Source organism: Pithys albifrons, chromosome 4 (assembly GCF_047495875.1).
Source record: "Pithys albifrons albifrons isolate INPA30051 chromosome 4, PitAlb_v1, whole genome shotgun sequence".
Lineage (NCBI taxonomy): Eukaryota > Metazoa > Chordata > Aves > Passeriformes > Thamnophilidae > Pithys > Pithys albifrons.
In genome coordinates this window covers 88,899,610-88,909,137 of record NC_092461.1, presented here as the reverse complement: position 1 = coordinate 88,909,137, position 9,528 = coordinate 88,899,610, and positions in this window count along the sequence as shown.

The window sequence follows — 9,528 nt, the reverse complement described above, 5'->3', positions numbered from 1 at the left end:
TGCAACATATTCTTTTTGATTAATGGCATAAATGAGAAAATACATTTGGATTCCTCCAGTAGACTCAGTACTCTGCAGGGGAATTCACTGCCTAAAGGACATAGACTCATGTTCAAACCCATGCCCACCCAACCTTGTGATATTTTTCAGTTACTCAGCTTGGCCAAAGGAAATCAGAAAGAAATATTTGTATCTCAAAACAGGAGGATCTGAACAGCCCTTGAAAGATTCTTAAGCTCCTTGCAGGAAAATCGTAGGTTCATATGTGCCATGTGAAGGATTAGCAGGCAGGTACCCTATTTCCATAGGCAACCTAGTACTAATGGCAGCAGGTGATAAAATCAGTCAAACAGAACAATAATTCCTAATGAACCAGTTTTACATTTCATTAACTTGAGTGCCAAGGTAGTTCTTAATGACTGATTTACTTTCTTTCTTTTAAACTCTCACGAATAATTAAGTAATTAGGAAAATAAGGTCTAGCAGCCTAATACAATTTGAGCCTGCAATGCAGTCTGTGCCTGAAGGTGTTGAGAAACCTGTGGGCTCAGCAGCTCCTTGGACTGAGGACTCATGGCTCTTGTCTGAGGATCTGCTGAGCCCACACACAGACAGTACAGGTAGAAACCATGCCAGGCCCTTCACCTGACTCCTCCAAGGCATCTCACTCCTGACCACTGAAGCATGTGGTTGTTCCTTCTCGGAACTGTCACCAGTGATGTGCAATTTTGTGATGTGCCCAACATAATAAAGAAGAAGAGATCAACTTGATGTTGACATCATGCTCTAATCAGTAATTCAAAGATTAATTGGCTAGGAACTAATACAGTTAGTCCTGATTATTTTTACTCTCCTTTATATTGCTTGCCTTATTTCAACTTCCACTAATTTATTTCCATCAACTTTAATTCTCAGTTAAAATAAGAATAGGAACACAGGAATGCAACATAAATCTGTCACATTTTAACATACACAGGAAGCAAAGGTCTCTGATGCAGAGGGCCTTTTTCAAAGGAAAATTTTTATACAAAGAGATACATGTTGCACAGACTATGGACTACAATCAACTCTGTTAGTCTTAAGAACCTTGAAGTTTAGGGAAATCTAAAACTAGACTTGAATTTTGCAGCTAGCAACAGATGGTTAATAAAGGCTAAACCACCTGATCCTAAGGCACCTAAGCTTTTACCTTTTACTAAATCCAAGCTTTCTGGGTCAATTCCTGATTTGTTCTGAAGAACTCTGCATGTATGTGAGCACATACATACATATTTACCAGACTTGTCCAACTCTTCACTCCCACTGAAGTCAGTAAGATATTTGAAAGTTCAGAGACTGAACAACTAGATACAGCCCTTTCTCCAGCCTGACTGCCGTATCGAAATCTTTCAGGAAGACAGGGCTTTATTGTCTGCAAATGCCTCCTGGGGGATTTACCATAAAATGAAGCTAGTATACTATCTAGTATGAGCATCATGCAACTTGCATTTGCTTCATTAAGTTCCCTTCATCTTATACTTTTAGCTTTTATTAAAAACATTATTAAAACTATATTAAAGCCTATGATTAGTTTCTTAGTCTTTTTTTAATATTCTGTGATTTCAAAGCAGCAGACACCTGTATGTCAAAGGCAGAATTGCTCTTGTTATGTGTAGCAGCCATTCCCAAACCAAAGAGTAGGATGTGGGCTCCTTACAGACTCCCAAACTGAGTCAGTTTTAGCTGGTATCTTGGGAGGAATTGACAAGTGAAGTCAAAAACATATTGATGCTGCCTGCTGATCCCTGATCCAACTGCTGAGGGAGCAGTGGCAGCATATGGCTGGGGTTAAAATAGGGACAGGACTGCTTCTTTCTGCAACCATGTCCATTTAGATAACCTTACCTGTAATATGTCATTGCATCCTTAAGGTGCAAACATTTGATACAGCTGAGGCAGTGGGACAGTTCTTCTTCCAGCATCCCAGAGTGCCTGGCCCTGCAATGTTCCTCTCTGTACCAGTTCTGCCAGCATGGCTGGGAGCATTCCCCAGGGCCTGCTGACTGGAGCTTCTCACTGGGCAGCAAGGAGTCTCTTTCTCTGAGGGAAGGGGCTGGACTAGGTAAGCAAGACAAGGAAGAAAATAAGGATGTGGTGGTGGAGAAGGAGGAAGGAACATGCTTGGTTTTTCAGCAGCCATTAGAGCAGCTAAGTTATGACACCTAACCAGGGGCCTGAATTCTCTGTATTTTCTTACTAGCTTAAAGTCAGAGCTATTGTTGAAACACAAATAACACACATACAGAATTTCACAGACATGAAATTAAAATATGTAATATCCTTTGGGGAATGCTGACACACAGAGAAGTCAAGATCCACACTTCCAAATAAATGTGGGTTTGGTAGTGCCTAAACTATTACCCAGACAGCTTAGGACAAAGCAATAGGGAGATACTCCGATGCTTGAGTTTCCCACACCATCCACAACCTGTGGGACACATCTCAGGGTTGTTCCAGATATCAGTGGCAGATGGCAGATCTGCAAATTCCCCAGCAGTCATAGTGAAGGTTGGCTGTATTCAAGCCTAGCTGGTATCCCTACAGAGGAATGGCTAAACAAATCTCCCTCTTGCCCTTCCCCACTTATTGTCCAAGGAGTTTCCAAATGAATACCACAAACTGGTCAGAGATAGCTCCTGAAAGCATTTTGTTTTAGACTGAGAAACAGGATTAAAAGTTTTCAGTTCCTAGCTGCCTAAATATTTCTTAGCTTGCCACATTCTCAAGAAACAGACTGTGTTGCCAGTGCCTCAAAAGAAAACCTCTCAGTAAAAGGATCTGGGGGGAAAGAAGAAAAGTTGAAAAGGATGGCCAAAGGCAGCCTCTGCAGGTGAAAAAAGAAGAGAGAGAGAAGAGATGGAGCAAAATGCACTAATGACAGAAGATGTGGCTTGTGATAATGATTCTCCTTCCAATTCTCTTTGGAGATGAAAATAGTTTTACTTTCCTTGCGTTTCCCTCCCCATTACCAGTCTCTAGAAAGCTGTGGTATTTTCAGAAATACTTTTATCTTTTCATTTTCTTTTCTGCCACAGTCTGCCATCTACTTAGAAGTTGTATTTCAAGCCCTGCTCTGCAAGGTAGAGGAGAACTGCACTGACCTTGTAAAAGGTGTGAGTAATAGCAAGTCTGATGCACCTGTGCTCTTCCCTTTGCTGTTCTGAGAAGTAAAATTAGACCATGTCAATAGATGTTTCTTTCTTTTCAATGACTTGCAGGGAGATATTCTCATGAAACTTGACATCATGGCACAGAACATACACCCCGAACCTAGCTCTCCAAAAGTGAACCTAGCTCTCCAAAACTTTCCCTTTTTAACAATAGCTTACTAACAAAATACGAACTAGAGCAACTTACTGACTAAATGTCTCGGTTTGAGGGGAAAAACCAAAATGTTTTACCCACAAGCAGGGGAGGGGCCTCCTCCACAATAATCACACCACTCTTTATCAAATTTAAGAAAAGGAATTTTAATACAAGAAGGATAACTGCTATATATATATATATATATATGTAAACAGACTAGTGCAACCCACTTCCCCAACACCATAAGAGAAAAAAAAACCAACAACAAAACCCAGCAGGTTTTCCTCCGGGAGAAAAGGTTATACTTAAGTGTCCTTGTCACAGCCCGCTGGCTGCAGAGTGAGTTTCAGTCCCTCTCCAGCGAAACAGACGAGCAGTGGGCTTTCAGATGGACTCAGTCTCTTCCCCCTGTGTTCCCCGTCCAAGAAGCAGAAAAGTACGAGCAACCAGCAGCAAATCCAAGGCAGGCAGCAGCACGGCAGGAAAAGGTGGTCCGAAGTAGGCAGCGGCAAGACAGCCAGGGAAAACCCCCAGCAGTAACCAGCAGGGCAGCCTGCCTCCTTGGAGTCCCCACTCCCCCCTTCCGCCGAGCCAAGACTGAGGAGAATATCCAAAAAAAAAACCAAAAGAGACAAACCTGCCCCCACCCCAGCGATCACAGTTAACTGCTTCTTTTGTTAACCGCTGGCCTGGGCAGTTAAGTGGCAGGGGAGAGAATTTACATAATAATCCCAAACTACAACATTATCCACCCCTAAATTCTCTTCCATGTCGATACTCTACATTAAACTTAAATTTTCTTTCAAATAATTAAGTGTTTACAAATACAGTAATATGAGTCGTTTACCCAGAGATAAGTTCCCCTTGAGGTATACATCGTGTCTCTCCATCTTCCTGCATCACCCACCAGGTGGAACCAGATCCTTGAGCAAAGACAACCCCACGAATGGGTTTGCCTTTGCCTGAGGCAGGGTTGATCCAGACTGTTTTCCCTAGCATACCTCTCAGGTGTATTACAGGGACTTTGTCTCCATCTACAGTGTGAAGGGGTTCTGATTGGGCAGGGCCGGCTCGATTGACAGAGCCTCTAGTGTTGACTAGCCATGTAGCCTTTGCTAAGTGTTGATCCCAGTGTTTGAAAGTCCCTCCACCCAACGCCTTCAAAGTGGTTTTCAACAGTCCATTACACCGCTCAACTTTCCCGGCAGCTGGTGCATGGTAGGGGATATGATACACCCACTCAATGCCATGTTCTCTCGCCCAGGTAGCAACTAAGCTGTTTTTGAAATGAGTTCCATTATCTGACTCAATTCGTTCTGGGGTGCCATGTCGCCACAGCACTTGTTTTTCCAGGCCTAGGATGGTGTTCCGAGCAGTGGCGTGAGGCACTGGGTGTGTCTCCAGCCACCCTGTGGTTGCTTCCACCATGGTGAGCACATAGCGCTTGCCTTGGCGGGTCTGTGGCAGTGTGATGTAGTCAACCTGCCAGGCCTCCCCATACTTATACTTATCCCAGCGCCCAGCATACCACAGGGGCTTCACTCTCTTAGCCTGCTTAATGGCAGCACATGTCTCGCAGTCGTGGATAACCTGAGAGATAATGTCCATGGTTAAATCCACCCCTCGGTCTCGTGCCCATTTATAAGTGGCATCTCTGCCCTGATGGCCCGAGGCATCATGGGCCCATCGAGCCAAGAACAGCTCTCCCTTGTGCTGCCAGTCCAGATCTGTCTGTGATACTTTCACTTGCGCAGCTCGGTCTGCCTGTTGGTTGTTGAGATGTTCCTCATTGGCCCGATTTTTGGGCACGTGTGCGTCTACGTGGCGGACTCTCACAATCAGCTTCTCTACTCGGGTGGCAATATCTTGCCATATATCGGCAGCCCAGATGGGTTTCCCTCTGCGTTTCCAATTGGTTTTCTTCCATCGGTCTAACCATCCCCAGAGAGCATTGGCCACCATCCATGAGTCGGTGTAGAGGTAAAGCTTTGGCCATTTCTCTCGTTCAGCAATGTCCAGGGCCAACTGCACGGCTTTAAGCTCTGCAAACTGACTCGACCCACCTTCTCCTTCAGTAGCTTCTGCAACTTGTCGTGTGGGACTCCATACAGCTGCTTTCCATTTGCGATTAGTCCCTACAATGCGACAGGAGCCATCGGTGAAGAGGGCGTAGCGTATTTCCTCTTTTGGCAATTGATTGTATGGTGGAGCTTCTTCCGCACGTGTCACCTGCTCTTCCTCTTCATCTGCTAGACCAAAATTTTCACCTTCAGGCCAGTTTGTGATGATTTCCAGGATCCCAGGGCGATTTGATTTTCCTATACGGGCGCGCTGCGTAATCAGGGCAATCCACTTGCTCCAGGTAGCATCAGTGGCGTGATGTGTAGAGGCAGCCTGTCCTGACAACATCCACTTCAGCACTGGTAGTCGAGGTGCCAGAAACAGCTGTGCTTCTGTGCCAATCACCTCTGAGGCGGCTTGAACTCCTTCATAGGCGGCTAGGATCTCTTTCTCTGTGGGGGTATAGTTGGCTTCAGATCCTCTGTAGCCTCGGCTCCAGAATCCAAGTGGTCGGCCTCGAGTCTCACCAGGCACCTTCTGCCAAAGGCTCCAAGACAGGCCATTATTCCCGGCAGCGGAGTAGAGCATGTTCTGTATGTCTGGTCCTGTCCTGACTGGTCCAAGGGCTACAGCCTGAGCAATCTCATGCTTAATCTGGTCAAAGGCTTGTTGCTGCTCAGGGCCCCAGTGGAAATCATTCTTCTTACGGGTTACCAAGTAGAGAGGGCTTACGATCTGACTGTATGCTGGGATATGCATCCTCCAGAACCCTATGGCACCCAGGAAGGCTTGTGTTTCCTTTTTGCTGGTGGGTGGAGACATTGCTGTGATCTTATTGATGACTTCTGTTGGAATCTGACGGCGTCCATCCTGCCACTTCACTCCCAGGAACTGGATCTCTTGGGCTGGTCCCTTAACCTTACTCCGTTTGATGGCAAAGCCAGCTCCCAAAAGGATCTGGATGATTTTCTCTCCTTTCTGAAAAACCTCTTCTGCTGTGTCCCCCCACACAATGATGTCATCAATGTATTGCAGGTGTTCGGGAGCCTCACCCTTCTCCAGTGCAGTCTGGATCAGTCCATGACAGATGGTGGGACTGTGTTTCCACCCCTGGGGTAGTCGGTTCCAGGTGTACTGCACGCCCCTCCAGGTAAAAGCAAACTGTGGCCTGCACTCTGGTGCCAGAGGAATGGAGAAGAACGCATTAGCAATGTCAATAGTGGCATACCACTTTGCTGCCCTGGACTCCAGTTCATACTGGAGCTCCAGCATGTCCGGCACAGCGGCACTCAGCGGTGGGGTAACTTCATTCAAGCCACGATAGTCCACAGTCAATCTCCATTCTCCATCAGACTTATGCACAGGCCAGATGGGGCTGTTGAAGGGTGAGTGGGTTTTGCTGACCACCCCTTGGCTCTCCAGTTCACGGATCATCTTATGGATGGGGATCACAGCATCACGGTTCGTTCGGTATTGCCGACGGTGCACTGTCGTGGTGGCAATTGGCACTTGCTGTTCCTCAACTTTCAACAGTCCAACAGCAGAAGGACTTTCTGAGAGACCTGGCAATGAGTTCAATTGTTCAATCCCTTCTGTCTGTACAGTGGCTATTCCAAAAGCCCATCTATGCCCCTTTGGGTCCTTAAAATATCCATTCCTGAGGTAGTCAATGCCCAGGATACATGGGGCGGCTGGACCAGTCACAATGGGGTGTTTCTGCCAATCTCTCCCTGTCAAGCTCACTTCAGCTTCTAGCACAGTCAACTCTTGAGATCCCCCTGTCACCCCAGAAATAGAAATAGTTTCTGAGCCCACATGTCCTGATGGCATTAATGTGCATTGAGCGCCAGTATCAACCAAAGCCTTATACTTTTGTGGGTCTGATGTACCAGGCCATCGAATCCACATAGTCCAATAGACACGGTTGTCCCGTGCCTCTACCTGGCTAGAGGCAGGGCCCCTCTAACACTGATCCTGGTCATAGCGGTCAGAACCTTTTCTCGATGAGTACACCTGGGAGGTGCCCTCCTGTGGGTCAGATTCTTGCCCGTGGGAAACTGGGACTGCACTTACTCTCACTGACCTTCTTCCATTCTCCTTCAGTTCTTGTACTCGGGCTGCAAGGGCACGGGTGGGTTTCCCATCCCACCGTCCCATGTCTTCTCCATGTTTGGCCAGGAAGTACCACATCTCAGTTCGTGAGGTCTGTCCACTTCCTCTGGCTGGGGGGCGTCTGGCTCTGACTTCAGAGGTTCTCATTCGCACTGGTGCCACTTGGAGACTTTCCCTAATTTCCTCTCTGATCGCTTTTACCTCTGCAGGCAGCGTCTTGAGACTCTCAACCAATGTCTCTACAGCAGAAATACGGGCCTGCATTGGGCTGTGGGTCATGCTTTCATATATCCGGAGCTTATTTGCTACTGCGCCCACTGTTTCATGGTTCTCTTCCCTATACATGGATGCCAGGAAATCGGTGTATTCAGCTGGCCCCGAGCGTGAAAGGTCCCACCACATATGTGGTGTGCATCTGACCTTGTCAGGGTCATTATTGGCTTGCCCACCTCTTCCAAAAAGCACGTCCATCATTGCCATCTCCCTCAGACGTAAAATTCCTTCTTCCATCGTCTTCCAAGTCTTCCTAATATGATGTTCCTGCAGGATTTCTCTATAAACAAACTTCTCTCTTACACTCGTTAGAAGTCGTGCCCAGAGTGAAAGGGGCTTTGATTCCCTCACGAACACCTGTTCAATAGCCACGTCCTGGGCCAGAGCCCCCAAAAACCTGGCTTCAGCACCATCCAGTTGTAAGGTTTCACCCATAAGGTCCCAAACTCGGATCAACCAAGTCAGGATGGGCTCACCCGGGTGTCGAGCAATGTCTTTCCGCAAACTACGGAGATTATCAAATGACAATGACTCAGTGATGATCTCAGGCTCTGGGTCTGCTTGCTGTGGAGGTGCAGCAGCCCCCTCATCGTCTGCTGGATGGTCTAATTTGGTCTTATATTTCCTTTTCTGAATAGGGGCAACTTCCATAGGCTTGGCCTGTCCTCCTGGTTTAGCCTCATCCTTTTCTCCCTTCACTGTGGCATCAGGGGTTTTATTCTCTCGCTTTTCCCCCTTCACTGGGCTAGGTTTCTGAATGCATTCTGGAAAAACCCTGGCCCTACCTTCAAACATTCTGTAAGCTGCAGGGATACAACCCTGCAGAAAAACCATAAAGAGCAAGATATCTCTGGCATCCAGGGAGAATTTAAACATCTCAAAAGCTGTTGTAGCAGACTTGAATGGGGAATGGACAAAGGGTTGGGAGAAGAGATTCCCCTTTGTTCCTTCCCAAGGGTCCGTACTATTATCACTGAATCCCCAGAGGTAGCAGCTTAGGTTGTGGCAGGAAAACAGCCTGGAGAGCACCACCCACATGACATCCAAAGGCATCGAATTCATGGCACCATAAATCCAGAGTAAGAACTCAATAATAATTGCGGCTATTTGAGTTTTGCTCATTGATTTGTTGATAAGACTTAAACCTGCCGCTCCTTTTGGCATGAATTTGTACCAACAAAAAGCCAATATATTATACAGGATGGTCCTGATGAACCCTAAGCTCAAGACCCACATGGTGCCACAAAATAGCAGTTATCCTTCTTTGTTTACAAGCCCCACACGTTGGGCGCCAAGAAATGTCTCGGTTTGAGGGGAAAAACCAAAATGTTTTACCCACAAGCAGGGGAGGGGCCTCCTCCACAATAATCACACCACTCTTTATCAAATTTAAGAAAAGGAATTTTAATACAAGAAGGATAACTGATATATATATATATATATATATATATATATATATGTAAACAGACTAGTGCAACCCACTTCCCCAACACCATAAGAGAAAAAAAAACCAACAACAAAACCCAGCAGGTTTTCCTCCGGGAGAAAAGGTTATACTTAAGTGTCCTTGTCACAGCCCGGCTGGCTGCAGAGTGAGTTTCAGTCCCTCTCCAGCGAAACAGACGAGCAGTGGGCTTTCAGATGGACTCAGTCTCTTCCCCCTGTGTTCCCCGTCCAAGAAGCAGAAAGGTACGAGCAACCAGCAGCAAATCCAAGGCAGGCAGCAGCACGGCAGGA